General features: G+C 41.1%; 1 long non-coding RNA gene across 1 annotated transcript in view; it reads left to right on the forward strand.

Annotated features, from left to right (window-relative positions):
• Positions 1–22291, forward strand: part of LOC117442632 (uncharacterized) — a 138311-nt gene that overhangs the window by 70264 nt on the left and 45756 nt on the right. Inside the window, exon 2 of the long non-coding RNA XR_004551537.1 lies at positions 2300–2364. This is a non-coding gene — a long non-coding RNA (uncharacterized lncRNA). The remainder of the gene's footprint in view (positions 1–2299; positions 2365–22291) is intronic.

Below are 22291 nucleotides of genomic sequence, written 5' to 3' on the forward strand. Positions count from 1 at the left end.
TTTTGTGGGTTGGCAAGTCTTTTTTACATTTGTGAAAGGCGTTTTGCGTTTACACAATTCACGTTTACACGGATTATATCGATAATATTGAGAAAATCTACATTCATAAAAAAGATACTTCTCTTTAAAAGACACTGCTTCACATTCAGAGTATGTTATTGCGTATTCACGGCATGGTTACGTTTCCCAGGCGGTTCAGGGATGCAAAGCCACCTCACATTGAATCTACTTTGTAGCCGTAACCAATGACATCTCTTTCTTCTGAAACAGTGATTGTTTATTTCATTACAACATGTCAGCAGGGCTCTGGGGAAACGGTTTGTTGGAGCCATAACGTCTGAGCCTAAACAATTAGATGATGAACTGATAAGTCATTTCACATTATGGAAAATGAATTTTGCAAATTGTTTAAAATGGTTACATTCTCAAGCGAAATTGAGCGGTTCTGATCTGGTTGAGAAAGAGTAGCAGAGCCAGATACAAGAAGGAAAGAAAAGCCCGGTTTTACTTGTATTTGTATTATATTATATTTTTTTTTGCTCCAGTTTTCATTAATATAATAAGCTGTGATTCTTAAGATGTTAACTATCGGACCATTTAAAAGGATGTTTTACTTTTTTGGATATTTTATAGGTAATTAATTAGTTATATTAATTTAAATGTATTATAGACGTGACACCTTCAGCTATCGGGGGGGATTAAACCAATCAGTTCGTCTGCGTTATATAAAACCAATTAATGTTTGTAGTGTAAATAGATTTTTCATTTGTTCAGCTTTGACTCACTGTTGTATTTCTGAGAGCGTACACATCAGCTGACACTTGTTATCTCGTACTGATTAACAGAGTGCCACTGTTATCTGTGATTACACTTACACAGACACTTCAGCTTATCCACTGCTTACTGATCACACTTCAATTACATCTCAATTCTTTCTGTGGCTTTACTTTCCACGTTTCCTTCTCACAATGTGCTCCTCTTCTGGGAGGGCGCTGCGCAGAACCACCGCACGCATTTTCTCATGTGGTTTCATAACAAAATGTTCCCAGTACTTTACAATTGGGGAGAGGGTTTTCTTGGAGAAAAATGAAATTGGCATTTTATTGTTAGCCTTCAACAAAAAAATATTGTTTTACAGACATATCAATCTGCCTTCTCACAACAGGCCTGGTGCCGCTCCTTCACCAACAAAAGTACCCCCCCCTCTTTCCAGTCACATTTAAAACAGACAGCCCGACATCCTAATGCAATCAGGCCAATCAGGTCATGAATGAGAGTGAACAGTTAAACAAAGTTCTAAATCAAATCATTATTTTATTTCCAAAAATATTGTACCTTCAAAAAATAAACTATCTGCACAAAACTGATCGTTTTTAAGTTAATTGGCAAACATTACATCACACATTATCCAACCAATAACATCCAAGACTCCACCTACTCATACAGCTCATATAAGGAGGACTTTAGAGGCTCCTCCTTGGAGCGCTGGCACAAGATGGCCTCCAGAACATGGGGATTCTTATCATGATTGTGTGTCTTTAAGACATATTTTCACGAAGTACAATTATTTGAAAGGCATGGTATATTCATTTGCCTGTGTACATTGGTATTAGAAACCTTAAATGAAATAAATACAATTATGATGACCATTTTGCTTGTGCCTCCTCACAGCCCCCTTATCTATTTGTGCTAGTTTTTGTGACATCGTTGTTTCACAATGAACACCAACTTCCTCTCAAACTTATGGAGATAAAAGTACACACTCACCTTCAGCCAGTAATCAGGGTCCATTGCCAATATGCTCAAACAAATATGCTTTTCACTCTTTGTTATGACCATTTCTGTCTGAAAAACATGGCACACATCACAAGGTTTTCCTCCAGGTATCTACCGTTACTTCACCAAGTTGAGATATGTTCAACTTGAGTTGCTCTGAGCAGACGCATACATCTCAAGGCGACAGCATGGGATGGCATTTGGTCTGTCTTCATTGGAGGCAATTCAATGAAGGATGTTGCAGCTCAGAAAAAGGCCCTTCATCCGGACACACCAAGGCACTAACTGAGATCTACATTATTGAAAACTAAATCCTACAGAGATTCATTTGAAATTCAGTAAATGAAGGGCTCATCATAACACATTTTCTAACTGAAAAATAATGTTCAAACCCTTTTTAAGTGTTCAAAACTACAAGTATCTACAATGGGTACAAGAGAACACACATTCTTGGCAAAGTGAAGCTTGTTTGTGAAACTGGACTTATTTAAATACTGATCTTAATGTGTTTCTGTTTACACAGATGGCCTTGGATTCTGTTGCTGTTGTAAAGCTGCGTCCATGCAACCACATCTCCCCAGTTAGCAGGTACGTGAACAGTTGTAAAGCTGATGTTGGCAACACTTTGTAGAAATGCTAACCTGCTCATCATTATGAGAACACAAATCAAAAGTGCTTAAGTAGAAGTTGGAATATTCTAAGTCGATCATTACTTTCCTGGATGAGATTTGAGTTTGCATGTTGCAGAACTTCAAAGTGCTTTTAATTCTGTTAACACTTCAACACTTCAACGTTTTTTCATTTAGGACTTATGAGATAAACCCTAATGCTCACAGAGTGCTGGATTTGAGAGCTTAGGTTTTAAGGAGGATGAGTTCTAACAAACTCTGGACTCCAGGCTTTCCAGGTGATGTTTTGGGTCTGTGAAGAGCTGCATGACTCAGGGAGAGCAGAACGCGTCAGACGTGTGCAAGCAGTAGCCGTCTAATCCACTGACGGGCAGTGTGTGGGAGGCTTAAGCCGGACCTGATGAGGAGAGGCTCTTACAGACCGAGACCACCGTGATCTAAGTCGGCAGCCGGCGCGGCGGCGGATTGAGGTCACGTCAGCCTAACCGCAGCAAACAAAACGTAATGCAATTGGCTGCGCTTGTTTTACGCTGTTCTGGTGACTGGACATGTTGCGAGTTCAGGTGAGGAAGCTTAGAGAAAACGCATAAGCATAACCTAGCTTAAACGTGCATACACCCTGCGCTAACACACTGAACTAAACTTGACAAAAGTTAACTCTAACTAAATCAAAATCACACAGAAACCTTCTTAAAAATGCTTGACATGTTAAGGAATAATTACCACATTAAATGTGTTTATTCATCATCAACAACTTGGAAATTAATTTAAAGGAATACTGCTATCAGCAGGTATGTCAGCGGAGACAAAAGCAATCAATCTCCGGATCATGGATTAAGACTATCTAGTACAGGCTTCTCAAAGTGTGGTCCGCGGACCACTGGTGGTCCGTGAGCGCCCCCTAGTGGTCCGTGAGTATATTGGTAAAATTTCACATCTGAAATAAATACATTTAATTAAGTTGTTCGCACTCTCGCGGGAATATCTCCGCAATGGAGCGAGCTTAAGTTTAACTTTTGATTGCATTATATAGCCCAGATTAACACCTTCATCACACATGTGGCCACTTGTTTGTACCATTTTCAGGCGATTTGTAAAGGTGTACATTTGTTAGGTGGTCCGCGAGTGTTTTTTTATTGGCTAAGTGGTCCTTGGTATGAAAAAGTTTGAGAAACACTGATCTAGTAGATAACAGTTCAACACTTTTAACTACATTACCCAATTTCATAGTTGTATTCAATCTTTGTATGTATAATACAACATTTTTTAACCTTATAACATATTTTAATCACCATTAAATTAATCGTCCTTCAACTTATAATGCAGGCTATTATTGTATCATATTTCGACCTGCCACAGATATGTGTATCATTTGTATGAATAAAGGACTATCTCTTCTTATCTAATCTTGTCGCATGAGGAAAGGGACGCAGAGCAGAGGAACAGGACATGTATATTTGTGACAGGGTTATTTGGATGATAGCCAGAGCTCCATCAGGACTTATGGAGCTGCTTTGTGTTGTGTATCCTCTCAGAAGAGCCGCGGTGCAGGTTCCCTTTTCATCTGACAGCTTTCAGAGCTGAGTAGAGGAGGATCCGCTGAGAGCTGTCAGTGTGTCAGCCGAGCCCCCAGAACTCATCCTGTGACGCTCCACAAGTTATCAATACATTATTTATACTCTCTTTCACAAAGCGTTTCTTGGCCAAGTGTCATGGGGTGTTGACAGCTAACGTAGAGATTAAAGATCTCATTTAGAAGGAAAACGCCAACCTTCTTTTATCACTGAATGTGTCATTAATGTTTTATTTATGATCTGAGAGTTTGCATTATTTGAAGTGAATAGTTTCATACAACAAGTCATTCAGAAGCACAGGTTACAACACTCACACACAAGCTTGAAATTCATCCATACAGTCCATGAAGAACTGAATCCTCCCATCCCCTATTTTATTTTTTCAAAAACTTGGATTTCGAAACTGTTGAAAGCTAGTTTCACCACGTACTGTAAGAGCAACAAGTATTAGTTGTGTGCTTTACTGTTTCTATCCGAACCTGTTTCATTGCTCTCATCGTGCCCGGTGCGCTCCAGCTCTGTGGCAGCGGGGTGTCACCAACCGGGAGCCTCATTATAAGCACATGTCCTAACTACTTCCCCTTAAGCCCCTGTCACACTGTCCCGAAATTGACACCCGATGGACACACGATAAAGGAAATGTTCAAATTCGGCTGTGATCGTAGCAACATCGGGCCATTCGTGAGGGCATCTAAGCCATCGTATGACCGCCGGTGGAGTTTCTCAGGCTCCGGCAGCAACTTCGTGAACGCCAACTTCGTGAGGCACTCGTGAGGGCATCTTGTCAAGTCGTGTCATCTTCGTGTTATCATCGGTGCATTCGCCCGATGGCACCGATGATAACAAGATGCCCTCACGATGGCCTTACGAAGGGCAAAATTGACACAGGAATTCAACACGAAAATGAACCTTCTCAAGGTCCTTCGGCAACTTTTTGGCATGCCAAAGATTTTGCCTCCGCTCACGAAGTTGCTGCCGGAGCCTGAGAAACTCCACCAGCGGTCATACGAAGGCTTAAGATGCCCTCACGAACGGCCCGATGTTGCTACGATCACAGCCGAATTTGAACATTTCCTTTATCGTGTGTCCATCGGGTTGTTTTATTGCACAACAAAATCATGTAAACATATTATGTAAATAACCCAATTTGTGTTCTGTGAAACTAAAAAGGATATAATATAGTATTTTGAAGGACAGTTGACAGGAAGTTGTTGTTGTTATGGAAACAACATTACGGAGAAAACGTAATATTTTCTACATATAAAGACGGAGAAAGTAAAGAACAAAGTCTGAAGATATCAGTACAGTATCATAGTACTGTAACATCATTGTTTGTGTTACTTTCGTTGCAGTTGTATGTCTTAAATGTAATGTAAATGTTGCCTTCGTGTGTGGTTCGGGGCCATCTTCGTGCGGAATTCACAATTCCATATTCGTGTGTCCATCGGGTGTCAATTTCGGGACAGTGTGACAGGGGCTTGAAGGTGGGAAAAACCCAGCCCCCAGGAAGTGAAATACATGTTCATAGTCGCCAAATGGTACTACACTCAGTGTCCGTCCACAATGTCCCAAAAATACTTTTTCCTATTGACTTACATTGGGAAAGATACGTCTGTAAATCAGTGTATGTTTTGGGATGAACGATGTCGAATGTGCTTAGAGGCGAATCACAAGTTCTTATTCCTCTGAGTCAAGACGTGATGCCATTTGTTTGAATCGTGTGGATGTTCTTTTAGAGCTTCAGATGTTGATGCTGTACTAGTTTTTTAAAGAACTATAAAGTTAACATTGTAATTGCAGATAACAACTTGTGTGCGTTTTAGGGGGATTCCGAAAAATATTTTTGTCAACATATTTTTACTAGACTAATTTGCTTTAAATGTGTTTGTTTTTGTGATTAATGTTGTGTACCAGTGTTACGAGTTGTTATGTGAGCTCGATTTGGTTTTGGACTTGGCATTTTTGAGTACTTGTCAAAGCGCTTGATAAATAAAATATATTATTTTTATTATAATACTGCCACAGATTGGAGGCACCAAAAGGCAAGTGCACATGTTGCATTAAATTAAAGTCAGCGTTTCAGTTTATTCAGTGTAGGCTTTCGTAGGAAGGAACAGGACACCGCCTCCACGCTGCGTCTCTTCATGCATCCATAAGGAAAACCGTATCTTTAACATGAACCCATTCCTGTTGCAATCCCACAGCACAGCAGGCACGTCAGCATGCTGCACGGAGCCACACACTCTCATTGTTACATACCGCTGATGCATTGCAACATGACTGCGGTATATCAAGGAGAAGGAGAGAGGATGGTAATAGGATTATTGATCAATACTAATGATTCAATTACTCTAGCAAGTTGTATATGTTATGGCTTTCAAAGCGTGCTGTGTCGAACAGTGACAGGGCCAACAGGACACACATGGTGATCTACCGGCATGTCATACATTGTTCATGTTAACTGCAGTTTGATGTTGTACTGTACAAGAGGTGGGCAGAAGGCAGAAGGTGGGATCTCTCTGCTACGAGATAATCCTCTTCCTGGTTGTTGTGCGAGGGCAGTATACATTTTAAGATTAAGTGCTTTTTGGGCTAAAGCAGTAAAGCCACAGGGAATAACAGTACAACAACATTGCATGTGAGTTTTGTTTAGTAAATCATTCCAAAATGGTAAGCCTCACTGCTCGCCCCATATTCACAGGATATATACTAACCCCAACAGTCTGTATTACTTACTTATATCATGTATAATGAACCATCTGTCAGTGGTGTAGCTGTTACAGCGAGTGTGGGATTGTGCACCTTTGACATAGACCTACACATAAACGATATTAGCACCCTAAAGGAGACGTCATACATGCTGCACCTTCTACAGCTATACAGATATACTGAGTGATACACAGCCTGACTTCTTTATTATCTTCTCACCTGAGTATTTATTCTTCAATGAGTTCAAGCCAATGTCTCTGTGCTCTAACCAGCATACTTAGAGCAGCCACTTCATTTCCAGTGCTCTGTAGCAGTGTTGGTTTCTTGCAGCAGTTAACTCTGTAAATATATATAAATAACACAGACCTTAACGTCCTGAAGAAAGCTGCCTTTCACTTAAACAGTGTCTGCTTTACAGTTGTGTCCACTCCCGTTGCCATGTGTGGTTATTATGTCCACCATGTTTCAGGCCCGGTGCAGGAAGATGATGTCCCCTTTCTGTATCCCGCCTACAAGGCTCCGTTTCTTTTCAAGCGGGACGCAGCTGTTTAATCAGCACAATGGCAGCATTATTAATAACGACCAGAGGTCTGTAGCCAGGCTGCTCTTTTAAGAAAAGGAAAGGCCTGGTGCTTCTTTCAGCTTGCTTCTGTACGTCTTGTTGCTGTGCAGATAATGTGCTCCCATTGTGGCTTCACTCTGATGGTTAGCGCTGGCAGTACGACCGTGTTCAAACCCTGAACAGTGGGGACCGTTCAGGGGCGGCTAATGCATGTGTTTGCTGTTCCTATTCCTGAGAGGGAAGTGTGTTAGCATCACGGAGCGTCCACACTACAGCTCCAAAAATAGCTTGGAGCTGGGCGTGTCTGGAGCTTGGGGATTTTATTCAAGCAACACGGCCAACAACCGGCGGGATATCTCTCCCAGCCTAGACGCGGTTTGATTGGCTACGGCTTCAGCTGTCAGATTTTGGGAAACGGGATTTGATTGGCTGGCGCTGGCTACTCCGGCGTCCAGGCGACCAGAAGTTGAACAATGTTCAACTTCTGGTCGCCTGGACGCCTGAGACGCCTCGCTCTGCTACCCACAATTCAGTTCGGCGAAAAAGCGCGGCTACGTGACGTCACCCCATTCAAAGTGAATGGGCAGCTTGGAGCTTTCGACGCTGTCGACGCTGTAGTGTAGACGGGCCGTAAGAACACAACTGGGAACATGGCGTCTGGCGATGAGCGTCCGGTCTGATGGAGCGGCAGAGATGTGAAGCCTCAGTGCTGCTGGGGGGGTCTGCTCCTCAGACTGCAGCTGGGTGCTGATATAACCAGCTTCCTGTCCCTGTACCTGCCTCCACTCTCAGCTCTCATATGAAAGACAGTGTGTAGGTCAGCACCTTTGAAATCACTCTTTGATCTTATTCACCAATGCGGGCTCTTCTGATTTCCAAAGGATTCTGATTACAGAGGCACTATCTTTCTTGCAAGAACTCTTTAATAATTCACATGTATGTATGTGCATGTACTTACTGGTAGACATGCGCCTTTTCTGCACTTCTGGTCTATAGAAGTGGGAAAAGAAAAGAACAAAAAGCAGCATAGGAATAGGAGGAAGGTGGGGCGTTGGCCAACGTCTGTATAAAGAGTTATTTTGTAGCTAAGTAGGCAGCCATTTTAAGGATTCTTTTTCATCCCCACTGAGTCAAAGTTGGAGGCTCCATTATCTCTGATGAGTCTGACACGTGTTGGTCTTTTAAAGCACCTTTCCTTTACCTAGAATGATACATGTCAGGCCAGTGGGTGTCTTTGGAGTCTTTGGGTAATGGCAGGTTTTCTTAAAGTTCAGTTTGTGTCAGACTGACTTGAACCACACAGCTTTGATGGTTAGGAACAACTCTGAGGGAACTTCACATGAGGTGGAGGAATTGTAAAGGTTCCCTGATGTTAGATAGAATGGGAGGGATGAACCCCTCTGTCTCACATGCAGAGCACTCAGCACACAGCGACATGTGTGCTCTGCTTTGAACCCATCCTAGTGCCAGGAGTCTCGCACTAGGAGCAGTGGGCAGCTACTGTACAGAGCAATGGGAGTGAGGGGGGAACGAACGGGGATGTCCGGTGCCTTGCTCAAGGGCACCACGGCAGGGCCCAGGAGGTGAACTGGAACCTCTCCAAGTAGCAGTCCACACTCCATATTTAGGTCTGGTCGGGGACTTGAACCGGCTCACAGTCCAAGCCCCTACTGACTGAGCCGCTGCCGGACATTGATGTTCTCTGCTGCTCAGGGGCCAGCGGTGCTTTGCTCGCAAATAACATTCGCAGAGTTAAAAATGACAACTAAAATGGCAACAGGACTTTAAATCCACTTTGAATGTATCAACATGGAAGCTGGCACCATTCTGGCCTCACACATTAGCTCGTGATGTGATGTGTACTTCCATGGCTGGTTGTCAAACTACTGTGTTAGGTGAGTTATCTGCTACATTACCAAGCTGGCCAAGCATTAACATGCTCATAATGTATTAGTCAATAAGATAAAATAAGATTAGATAAGATAAGAATTTATTTATCCCGAAGGAAATTATTGTGCCAGAGTTACAAAAATACAATAAACACAGCATTATAATAATACAAGTGTGCAGTAACATCTTACATCACAATGTGCTTCAAGCCGACTGTCAGTTAACTGTTAGCTAGTGTGGTCACTACAAACAGTGTATTAACATAAGTATTTATACAATGTTACATAAGACCATAATGTATTTCAAGTAAAGCTTGACACAATATATTCCCACAGACTTGTTGCCTATGCGTGAAGACACTTCTGGAGTTCATTGAAAAAAAGTAAATACTTTCCTGCACATTTTTTTTTAAATGTGGCCGAGCAAATATACCCATTACTCTTCACTAGAGTGTCACTCTTACACATTCATCTCAACATGATTGTCTTCTACTGGTCTCAATTATTAAGAGGTTTTTTAGTCAGATTATTATTAAAGGTGAAAACTTCACCGTCTGACTCAACATTCTGACGCTTACACTGCACAGATTATTTATGTCTATAAAGTTATCTTTGCATCTTCTTTTCTTCAAACAAGTGACTAATAACAAGTGAAATAATGCACAGCAGTGAACATATTTAAACATCCAATGTGAACCAACTTTCATCAAGTATTTATAACACTTTATTTTATTATTTTAGAGACACTGGTCTGCTTTTTCTCACTTGATTCATACGATCAATTCTAGCATATTATATTTTTCCTGGTTGATTATTGACAGGTTAAACCAGACAAAACCAGGTTAAACCAGACAAAACCAGGTTAAACCAGACAAAACCAGGTTAAACCAGACAAAACCAGACAAAACCAGGTTAAACCAGACAAAATCAGGTTAAACCAGACAAAACCAGGTTAAACCAGACAAAACCAGGTTAAACCAGACAAAATCAGGTTAAACCAGACAAAACCAGGTTAAACCAGACAAAAACCAGGTTAAACCAGACAAAACCAGGTTAAACCAGACAAAACCAGACAAAACCAGGTTAAACCAGACAAAATCAGGTTAAACCAGACAAAACCAGGTTAAACCAGACAAAATCAGGTTAAACCAGACAAAATCAGGTTAAACCAGACAAAACCAGGTTAAACCAGACAAAACCAGGTTAAACCAGACAAAACCAGACAAAACCAGGTTAAACCAGACAAAACCAGGTTAAACCAGACAAAATCAGGTTAAACCAGACAAAATCAGGTTAAACCAGACAAAACCAGGTTAAACCAGACAAAATCAGGTTAAACCAGACAAAACCAGGTTAAACCAGACAAAACCAGGTTAAACCAGACAAAACCAGACAAAACCAGGTTAAACCAGACAAAATCAGGTTAAACCAGACAAAACCAGGTTAAACCAGACAAAACCAGACAAAACCAGGTTAAACCAGACAAAATCAGGTTAAACCAGACAAAACCAGGTTAAACCAGACAAAATCAGGTTAAACCAGACAAAACCAGGTTAAACCAGACAAAATCATGAAGTCTTCAGTAAAGCAATAATAGATTCAACTTTTCAACTTTGACTGAAAACATCCCTTAGATGAGTTCATAACGCCAAGGTTAAGATGTCACTAATGCCACTGACATTAAAATATCTCTCCAATGGCCCTGACTGTTATTTCAGATGCAGACGTTCAGTCTTACACCCTGCCAGGTGATCGAACACAGATGTACAGACTCCAAAATGTATATGTTAATGGCAAGGTTATGAGAATGCTTTAGCATCGGTCCGTATTTCAGAGACAGTGATTAAGATTCAGCAGCAGCAGCAGGAGAAAAACAAGATGTTGCAGAATCATTGCTCAGAGGAGATTGCGCTGCTTGAGCAGGTGTGTCCTGGGGGAAACGTACCATACGTCTTCATAAGCATCACCAACGCTTCCAGTCTCTATCTGCCGCTGCACATTTCACTGAATAAACAACACTGTCCAAGTTATTCATTGCAGGCAAAACCCTAACTTTTCTCCAGAGCAGCTGTGGAATAGACTCACACATCTTGTTGTGTAACGCTTTTGCTTTGCTTGCACTCTCTGCACCCAAGTTTGGGAAATCCAAAATTCTTCCAAATGTATCAGAAATAATGTCAATGTCAAGTAGACGTGATACGTGATCAATTGATTGGATTGAAATCGGATCTGTCTCTGTACTATATATGCAGCCCATTGTGGTTAGTTAACTTTGGTTTGTTGACCTTTCAGCATTTTCACAGGTTCAAAAACTAAATTGTCGCCGAAACCATGAAGTATTTTCCTGTAACCAGGTGACATTAGGCTGACACTGTTCCCAGGACGACACTGTTTAAAATAGTGAGATGTAGGCCCCTTATTTTAAAATGTAATTATATAAGATAAAACTAATATTCACTGACCTGACTCATATAACCTGGCTCTGCTATATCTCTCAGTTTGTTAAAGTTCCTCGTCTGACCGACTGTGAGCCCCTACCTGGGGCGGGGGCAGCCCCTAAAGTTAGACTAAAGCAGCTTACTGGCAGAGTCAAGACACAGATGTGAGTCTTTATGCTGAAGTGCACACTCTGAGAGTGCATGAGACTCTGTACCCTGAGTACCTCAGGTCAAGTATGCATTTAGAAGCTGCTTCTCCTTCACAGCCTTTGGCCCGGTCAGGAAACGGTGTTAAAACATGGTGTATCCTCGCAATGCCTCGACTGTGTGAAGGAAACCAGCTTAGAGTCTATACACTGCATTACAGCTGTGTATCACTGGGCTCAGCCACACCATGACGTTGCGGTTAACGTCGCTGCGATGCAAGTGGGAACATATTGCCGTTTGAAAAACGTATTCACTATCAGACTGTCTTACTATTAAGGTCCGCTGATACATGTTGCTCCAAAAATATACATTGTTATTGGTTTTAATTGACTGCATTGAATGATGTTTGGCAACATAGCGTTGTCAACAGAGGATTGCAACCGAGCACCCGCTTTGAAACGGCCTAAAACCACCTTGGTGGAAAAGGGTAATCTGACACACCTTTATTTTCATAGCATCTCAGAGCTTCTGTACTATTCATCCTTTTTTTTATATTCACTTAAAAGCATTCTTAAATTAATCCGAATTGTTAACCAGAGCTGTAGATGTTTGATTTTGTTGTTAGCTAATGATTGCGGCCTTAAGGGCTATGTGTCTCAAAATGGAGACAAACATGAACATGTCCGTAGTCAATTTGGAAATGAGGCTGCTCTCTGATACATTCGGGCTGCATGCATGTTTGGGACGGCCTCCTGGGATTCAGCTCTGTATTTAATGTCAGGATGGACTGGTTCACAAAGGAGTGCTTCAGTCTGACTTTATTAAATGGTGGGACCCTGTTCCTCTGATTTGATGGAAACCATGCATCCAGTGTTCAGGACGTGTTGGGCTCGGAGATGATGGTGTTGGACAGCCTCACGATGTTGTTATGGTGATTCATAGAGTCTCTTACAGAGCTGACCTACAATCTGTGAGCAGTGTTTAGCTGGTGGAGCAGTCTCAACAGATACATTTGAAAGCGTTTAGAATTGTAGATGTTTACCTGCGATTGTCCTACAGATATTTTGGGACACTCCAGTTGAATGTGTTTTTTGCCAGCAAATGCACATTTGGGCGACTATTTCCATACGTGTTAAAGTAAATGGATGACACATATTATGAGTACAAATGAGGCCAAGATGAGAAGGGAATGTGACAACTTGTGTGTGAGCTGTCGTATTTGATTCAAAGGCAGTATAAGTCTACTTGTAGGCAGCATTCTTGGAGGAGGTCTGGATAACAAGTGCAAGTATGACATTGGTGTAATGGGAGCTTATCGCTGAAGGAGGTGAGTGCGTGTGAAAGACCGCTAGCTCACAGTTTCACAGATTGTGATATCAGCAGTGGGAGGCAGATACGGTGTTTGTCCACGGTAATAGTGTTGGCTATGCCCCAAGGGAAGGATTGCGTATCGCAGTAATGAATTGCAACGGAGACAACCCTGTGGGGCCCGCTGCCTCGTGTGAGCACACATAATGGATATGTATTGTGTTTCCTTCAGGCATGTGGACTGACTAATTGGCAGATGGATAGCTAATTCTAGCTCTAGAGCATTTGAGACCAACTTCTGCACAGGCCTATCTGCTGCAGTCCGGTTCATCCTGCTTTGGCGGTGTCACATGAGTTTATCATATCTATTTGTTTTCCCTACAGGGGACAGCATGACCCTAAACAAGTACGATACCCTTATAAAAACACAAAGAACAGTTCCAAAGTTCTAGACTGCATGGGAGGAGATAACCAAGAGTATCGGTCCCGTCACAGACAATGCAAATACGTGATATGAGGCTTTTTACTTTGTTAAATGCAGTAGTTCTCTCTCATACTGTAGGTGGGAATACACTGACAAAACTGAATTGATGTCAACACATTCACGTAACTGTATTAGGTTAGTTAAAAGCAATATTATAAAGTTGAACCTAATAACTTCTCTCTAAACTTAATATTAGTTGCAAAAGGCTGTGTCACAACCACTCAGCAACAGATTATTTTAGAAATTTCACAATAGGGAGAAACTAGTTTTCCCAAATTAAAAATGTCTCTTTGGAATTGAATAAGTCTGGACCTTGTACAGATTGTCACCACAAGGACACTTAGCTTTCTGTGGTGGATAGAAGGTTTGTGTTTGAACACACTCAGTCCGACCTGTAATTTAAAATGTTCCAGAATAAAAAGGGTTTATTATTAACAAATCAATAATCATTTTTTATTCAACACCACTATTAACATATTCATGTTGATGTCTGCCAAATCAACTTGAATAAACATTGTTTTATAATCAACCTAAACTTTAGTTCAGTTACAAACTCTTCCACCAGAATCACCAAAGAAGAGACGCGCACCTTCTCCCCCTTCTTCATCACCATGCCTACCACAATCATCCGGACCAAAACGTCCACCCCCCCTTCAAGAAAGCATCTGCAGTCTCCGAAGCCTGATAAGGATGTGTGTGTGTGCAAAACACAGCAAACTAACTGATATGTGCTGGGTCCAGGCTCAAGGGCGTATGGCACTCTCAACTCTTTCCAGGACATGCTTGCCTGTAGCTTTGCCGATATCTGTGTTGATAGGTAATAGATTAAGAGCGGTGAATCAGCTTAGAAACAGGAAGTGCTCAAACGTTTGTGTGAGTTTATCAAATGTAGCAGTGATTCCATGTCAGCCACAGCTTGTCACACAACATCTTACTGATAGTGCATCTAACAAACTTAAACTAGCTTTATTAAATGTCAGGTCCTTGGCAGGAAAAACATTTTTAATTAATGATTTTATCACTGAGCACAATCTTGATTTTATGTTTTTAACGGGAACTCGGATTGAACAAAAGAACAGTGCAGCTGTTCTTATCGAATCAACCCCTCCCAACTTTAGTTTTATGAGTCAGGAAAGAATGCATAAGAAAGGAGGTGGAGTTGCTATTCTGTTCAATGATTCCCTTCAATGCAGGAAGACATCTTATGGGAACTTTGATTCTTTTGAATATGTGGCCCTTCAGCTGAAATGCTCCTCTCGAGCTCTGTTCCTAAATATCTATAGGCCACCCAAATACTGTGCAAGCTTTTTTGATGACCTTACTGAACTGCTGTCTATAGTGGGTATTGATTTTGACCGTCTAGTCATTGTTGGTGATTTTAACATCCATGTTGACAACCCCCAGGACAGAGGGGCTAAAGAACTGTTTTGTGTTCTTGATAGCTATGGACTGACTCAGCATGTGACGGAGCCCACGCACAATAAGGAGCACACTCTGGACTGATGTTGCACTCTCTGATCATTCCTGTGTTTTCTTTGAGAGCTCTATTTCTGTTCACACAAGTGTTCAAAAAGAGGTAACCACAAAGCGATGTTTAACTGAAAATACTAGGGAAATGTTTACACACACTTGCCCAGGCTGCTAACATCTCAGTAAATTAGTAAACATGTTATAGATGCCATTGCTCCAACTAAGATAAAGGAAGTGACTGGCAAGAACATATCTCCATGGAGAAAATACGGTGGCCCTGAAGTGCAAGACACCACAGCATTTCACAAAACACTACAGCATTTCACAAAACACCACAGCATTTCACAAAACACCACAGCATTTCACATTGGACGGAAAGGGTATTCCTTTAGGGAGAACACTTCTTGTTTGTGATTGGACAGAGCCAGCCAGAGAAGCACTGCTGTGATTGGTTGTTTTTGCTGCCAGTCAAGAAATGACGCTTCGTAATTGGTCAACACCCGACAGCGAAATATGTCCCAACACGTATGATCCCATTCCCAACACATTAGCCGTTAGCACACACTCAGAGCTCACAGCTCCTCATATCTGTTCAGAAACTGGACAAAAGTTAAACATGTACAAACCACAGACTGCCTGTGTCATGGCGAATACAGTCGCTGCTTTATTTATGTCTGTATAACGTTGTTGTGAGTGTGGACGGAGCAGCTACAGGTTAGTTTAGCCTGATGGATCCGATTCAGAAAACACGCATTTTAAAAGCTTTTCGCCTGCCGTCTTGTCTGCAGACTTGTCAAAGCGTTAATTCATGGTTTTTACTAACTGCTATCAATATGTACTTCGGCATCACTTTGAAACGTGTATTACAATTAAATCACGGTCAAATATGTTCATTTTGTTGTAGGATTTACATGGAGATACGCTCCGTCCCCTCTCCAGCGCCTCTTGTTTGAATGACAGCATTGACAGGAGCAAACACAGCTGACAGCTGCGGTGAAACTCGAGCGATTAGAGCGATGCGAATATTGGGTGGTCTACCATAGTGTTTACATGGAGATAAGCCCCTTACAAACCATGAGTTAATAAAGCATTAATTATGTATTTACTCCTGTCATTCAAACAAGGCGCTGGAGAGGGGGCGGGCCGTATCTCCATGTAAATCCTATCGGAATCGGATCCATCAGGCTAAACTAACCTGTAGCTGCTCCGTCCACATTCACAACAACGTCATACAGACATAAATAAAGCAGCGACTGTATTCACCATGACATAGACAGTCTGTGGTTTGTACATGTTTAACTTTTGTCCAGTTTCTGAACAGATATGAGGAGCTGTGAGCTCTGAGTGTGTGCTAACAGCTAACGGTTGATGTGTTGGGCTAATCACGAAGCGTCATTTCTTGACTGGCAGCAAAAACAACCAATCACAGCAGTGCTTCTCTGGCTGGCTCTGTCCAATCACAAACAAGAAGTGTTCTCCCTAAAGGAATACCCTTTCCGTCCAATGTGAAATGCTGTGGTGTTTTCTGAAATGCTGTGGTGTTTTGTGAAATGCTGTGGTGTTTTCTGAAATGCTGCGGTGTTTTCTGAAATGCTGTAGTGTTTTGTGAAATGCTGTAGTGTTTTGTGAAATGCTGTAGTGTTTTGTGAAATGCTGTGGTGTTTTCTGAAATGCTGTAGTGTTTTCTGAAATGCTGTGGTGTTTTGTGAAATGCTGTGGTGTTTTCTGAAATGCTGCGGTGTTTTCTGAAATGCTGTAGTGTTTTGTGAAATGCTGTAGTGTTTTGTGAAATGCTGTAGTGTTTTGTGAAATGCTGTGGTGTTTTCTGAAATGCTGTAGTGTTTTGTGAAATGCTGTGGTGTCTTGCACTTCAGGGCCACCGTAAGAAAGGCTATGACCGTGAAAACAGAAAAAAGAGAGTGTCGAAAAGCTGAACGTAGGTGGCAAAAAACAAATCTCCAGGTTCACTTTGAAATCTATAAAGAGAGACTTGGGCTTTATAATTTGGAATTGAAAAACGCACGACAGTCGTTCTTCTCTGACATCATTACCAAAAACAAAACAACGCACGTGCCTTGTTTGCTACCGTCGACAGACTAACTAACCCCCCAGTGTCAGGAGCCTCTGAATTTCTATCCACCAGGGCCTGCAATGACTTTGCCTCCTTCTTCACTGACAAAATTCAGAAAATCTGACAAGCAGTCAGTGCCTCTGCATCAGGTACAGCAAATGTGTTGTCCTTGTGTCCACTTAAAATCTATTTAAACACCATGACACAATTCCATCAGATTAATGATAAAAACCTAGAGGACATTATACAACTTCTGAAATCCTCCTCCTGCTGCCTTGATATTATTCCAACAGTGTTTTTCAAAAATGTTTTTCATTGTATGGCCTCAGATCTACTTTGTGGAGGAAACTTCTGTGTAGCAATGCAGTGGGAGTCACCGACTCATGAAGGAGACACGGGACGAGCAGGAGTTCTGATGTCAAACACTGAGATGTAATACAAGCATCGGCCGGAGAAATTCACATCACAAGTCACACAGTCAAAGGTTCTGACTGCACGGGTGGTTTGCCATGTCAAATCTGCTCAGCCTCGCATCTTGGTAGACCTTTTAACTACAGTTTACAGAGAGTCAAATCTACATATTGGGGATGGGCGTAAATCATGGTGTAAACACATCTGCAGACACAGGAGATGTCTCTCCCATCTGTGGAGCTTAGAAGCTAGCGTTCTCACACTCGCAAAACCTCCCTATGCCCTGTAGGTCAAGCTGTAAAACCTAGTATCAACATACGACTGCATCAACACATTCCTTACGGGAGATTAGAAGCAGGGATGGTCGTACATGTCAACACACAAAATAAAGTTAAATGTCTAAGGAGTAAAGACAAAATTAATCCCTAACATACTTCATATAGTAAACAAGTCTATTTTTCCACAGGCCCTGAAACATTATGCCGCTCTTAAAAAAGAATAATCTAGATGCTTCAGTAATGAAGAATTACAGGCCCATATCAAACCTGCCATTTCTCGGTAAAATCATTGAAAAAGTTGTTTTTCAACAGTTGAGTAATTTCATGCATTTAAATAACTGTTTGGATGTGTTCCAGTCAGGCTTTCGTCCAAACCACAGCACTGAGACTCCACTTAAACACAGACAGTGGCAGAACTTCAGTGTTAGTATTATTAGATCTCAGTGCTGCGTTTGACACTGTTTACCACAACATATTACTAGACCGACTGGAGAACTGGGTGGGACTTTCGGAAACAGTTCTAAATTGGTTTGAATCCTACTTAAAGGACAGAAACAACTTTGTTTCTATAGGTACATACACATCTGAGTTCACAAATATGACATGTGGGGTTCCTCAAGGCTCCATATTGGGGCCTCTTCTCTTTAACATCTACATGCTACCACTGGCTCAGATAATGAAAAACAACAACATAAGTTACCATAGCTGTGCGGATGACACACACATTTACCTAACAATTTCACCAGGAGACTATGCTCCAATTCAAACACTGAGTAAGTGCATTGAACAAATCAATGACTGGATGTGTCAGAACTTTCTCCAATTAAACGGATAAAACTGAGGTAATGGTTTTTTGGAGCCAAGGCAGAACGTATAAAAGTTAGCACTGAGCTTCAGTCTGCAATGTTCAAAACAACAGATAAAGCCAGAAATCTAGGTGTAGTCATGGACTCTGACCTAAGTTTCAACAGTCACATTAAAACAGTTACTAAATCAGCCTGCTATCACCTAAAGAATATATCTAGGATTAAAAGACTAATGTCACAGCAGGATTTGGAAAAACTTGTCCATGCTTTTATCTTCAGTAGACTCGACTACTGTAATGGTGTCTTTACAGGTCTCACAAAAATATATATTATATATATATATATAAGCTGTAGCTAATTCAGAACGCTGCTGCTTGAGTCCTCACTAACACTAAGAAAGTGGATCACATCATTCCTGTTCTGAAGTATTTACACTGGCTCAAATAATTGATTTCAAAATATTGCTGCTGGTTTATTGAATGGTTTATTGAATTGAATGGCCCAAAATACATTTCTGACCTACTGCTAAATTATGAACCCTCCAGATCTCTCAGGTCTTCGGGGACTGGTCAGCTTTCTGTCCCCAGAGTCAGAACTAAACATGGAAAAGCAGCATTTAGTTATTATGCTCCACATATCTGGAACAAACTCCCTGAAACCTGCAGGCCCGCTGCAACTCTTACTACTTTTAAATCCAGACTAAAGACTTTTCTTTGTGCCGCTGCTTTTAATTGAACTATTCACATCTTAAACTGCACTGTAACTTTTATTCATGTATTTTTTTTTGTTAATGTTCATTTAATTATCTTTGCGTTTTAATTACTGTTTTTAAATGCCATTTTCTTAATGTCTTTCATCTTTGTAAAGCACTTTGAATTGCCTTGTGTTGAAAGGTGCTATATAGATAAACTTGCCTTGCCTTCCTGGCTCAGGTTAAGGGACATATGGGGTTTGAATTACCATAACATTTAGGAAAGTCATTGTTATTGGGAAAGTTGTTAGCCAGCAGGAAACTGTGGTCTATTGTGTTCAAGAGACTGTATTTTAACTACACCCACAGCAACCCCATCCTGAAGGGAGCGGAGAAGAGGTGTAGTGTGGGAGAAATTAGGAAGACAAATTACATTGTAAATACAAGTGGATCCTGGGAAGACATTTAAAAATGCGTGTTATGAAGAAACACCACTCTACATTTTATAGCTGCTATGAGGACAATAAAGAAAGAAAGCAACCAGGTAAACAAAGCAATAACCGTCAAACTCCACAGTACACCTCACGGTACACCTGTGTCACTGAGACACTTCACCCCAAATTGCTCCTGTGGGGATTGTACACAGTATTGAGTATGTAAGTCGCTTTGGATAAAAGCGTCTAACAAATGACATGTAATGTAAAATAATATACTTTTCTCCATTTTATTTATTTGTCAATTGTTGGCCATTGATACATATTGCCTGCAAGACAGAGGTGTATTATTTTTCAGTTTTACACGTTTTGCATCAATAATATAAATGAGACTTGGAAGTGAAATAATGACTAAATTAAAGCTTTTAATATGGTGAGTGTGACATCCATGTACTTGTCCTGAACAAATTAGTGTTACAAAAAAGTTGGGCCTAATCGTTTTTGTATTTATTTTCCATCATTTATGGTGGTCAACAGGTGCAAATCATCAAATCAATCACTTCCACACATGAAAATGATGAAACATCTTCACCAACTCGACAAAACATGAGCAGCATAAAGAAAACGTTCACTAACTTGAGGAAACATGAGCAGCGTTTACTAAATGCACTGCACAAAATAAATGCTGCAAATTGAAAAACGCTGTAATTAGCTCAAAACATAACGGGAACGGTGCGACACTAAAAAGTGACACACACAGCTGGGACCAGAGCACTCGTTGAGGTTCGGTATTATAAAGTGGGCCTACTGTCACTGTCTTTGGAAACGTACCCAACATGTTTTATTGGCTTATTTTAACAACGTGATCACATGATTCCTTCCCATATTATTGCAGATTTGCTGGAAGCTAGCTAGCTTACGTAGCTTACCTGGTCATTTTAAATATACTGACGAAATACTTACAGTTATGAAGCAGACTTGTCCAACAGTACAGTTGGCCAAGCGCTCCGGGCCCAGCTGCGTGCATCACGTTGTGTATCCCTGTTTCTGTTGTGTTGTGAGCTTCTTGCAGTGTTTTATTTATGAAGTGCTCTTAGCAAATGCATATGTTTCGTCACATTGGTGAATGTTTTCAGAGCATATGTTGTCACGTTGGTAAGGATGTTTAGTTATTTGTGCTTTGGCACAATTGTGTTTTTTATTTGCATACTTTGTTTAACTGCAGTGTGTTTCTCCTGATGGAAGTGTGTTGGGCCGTTGCAGCTTTCGGACACCGTAAGAACACAATGTCCACGCAGTTTTTCAATATCTTCCCAGACCGGTTACCTTTTTGATTACCTGGCACAAACTGACTGAGGTGAAAAGTGTTCTTTCATGCAGCGCCTGAAGCAACAATCTACAGCTCATATCTGGAGAAGCTTCCTGTTCCACTTGTCAACAAACTTGCTGTGTGTTGATCCCTCAGAGAAGCCTGGCAGCTCAGGATCAAGTACAAACGAGAGGCGCTATGTTTAGCCTTACCAGAGTCGTGAGGATCAAGGTGAGCAGTGCTGTCAGTCATTACGGCTGCACACCTGTCCACAGGCTCAGGATCCCATAAGAGCAAAGAGGACGGGAGAACACGGTCTCATCTGTGTGTTAATCATTGCTCTACGCCCAGATAGATGTGTCCAACATCCGGAGAGGCAGCTCGTTCTCTGTCCTACCACAAAGACAATGAGCCTTTATCTCGGCTTCATTTCTGTTGCAAGGTCGGCGAGTCCTTGTGGTTTGATCCTCCGTACCTGAGATGTATTCACGAACACAACTAAGGTGTTTCCATCTGCAGCGAATACCAATGGGTTGATCCCAGATGCCACCCATGTGAGCAGGGCTGGGGAAAGTGTGTGTCAGACAAAGCTGGGGGTGTTAGCTCCCGTACGGACCAGAGCTGATTTTATAAAGCAAAGATATCCTTCTTTTAGAGATCTACCTCACTCAGTAAGGGCTTGGAGCTTCACCGCAAATCCTTATCTGCTTTTAACCCAATCTCCATTATCACCCTTCACAGTCTGAATAAAAAAAGGGCCACACCTGGGTATATTACAGATGTGAGTGTTATGTAGTTAGACATATGGGCACAGGGAAATAAAGACCTCAGGATATGTATTATGCTTTATCACTCTTTACATAATTACCTTTCTATGCATTGTATCTGTGTTTGCATAGTCGGCACACAATATGACATGATAAAAACCCATCACACAAAAAAGGTATTTTATTCAATACTGAGGTATTCTTTTAGAAATCCTTGGATCTTGTGAGAAATATTGCTGAATGAATCACGAGGTCTTGAGGATTTATCTACACTCAGAGTCATCATACTTCGATTTTCAGGTTCTTGATTTACTGAATTCTGCAAAACAGATATTCATATCTAGTTATTTTAAGTGTTTATCAACACATTTGGTTTTAATAATAATCGATGCATCTTGTATTACGTTAGTATTAATTGGAGCTAAATCCAAAGTTTTGATTATTTAAAAAAATGTAATAAATCAAAAAGAAATGTAGTCTGAACTTTGAGGAGAACTCAAATATCAAAATAAATATGAAAGTAATTTAGTTAAAAATA

Source organism: Pseudochaenichthys georgianus, unplaced genomic scaffold, assembly GCF_902827115.2.
Source record: "Pseudochaenichthys georgianus unplaced genomic scaffold, fPseGeo1.2 scaffold_448_arrow_ctg1, whole genome shotgun sequence".
In the NCBI taxonomy this organism is placed as follows: Eukaryota; Metazoa; Chordata; class Actinopteri; order Perciformes; family Channichthyidae; genus Pseudochaenichthys; species Pseudochaenichthys georgianus.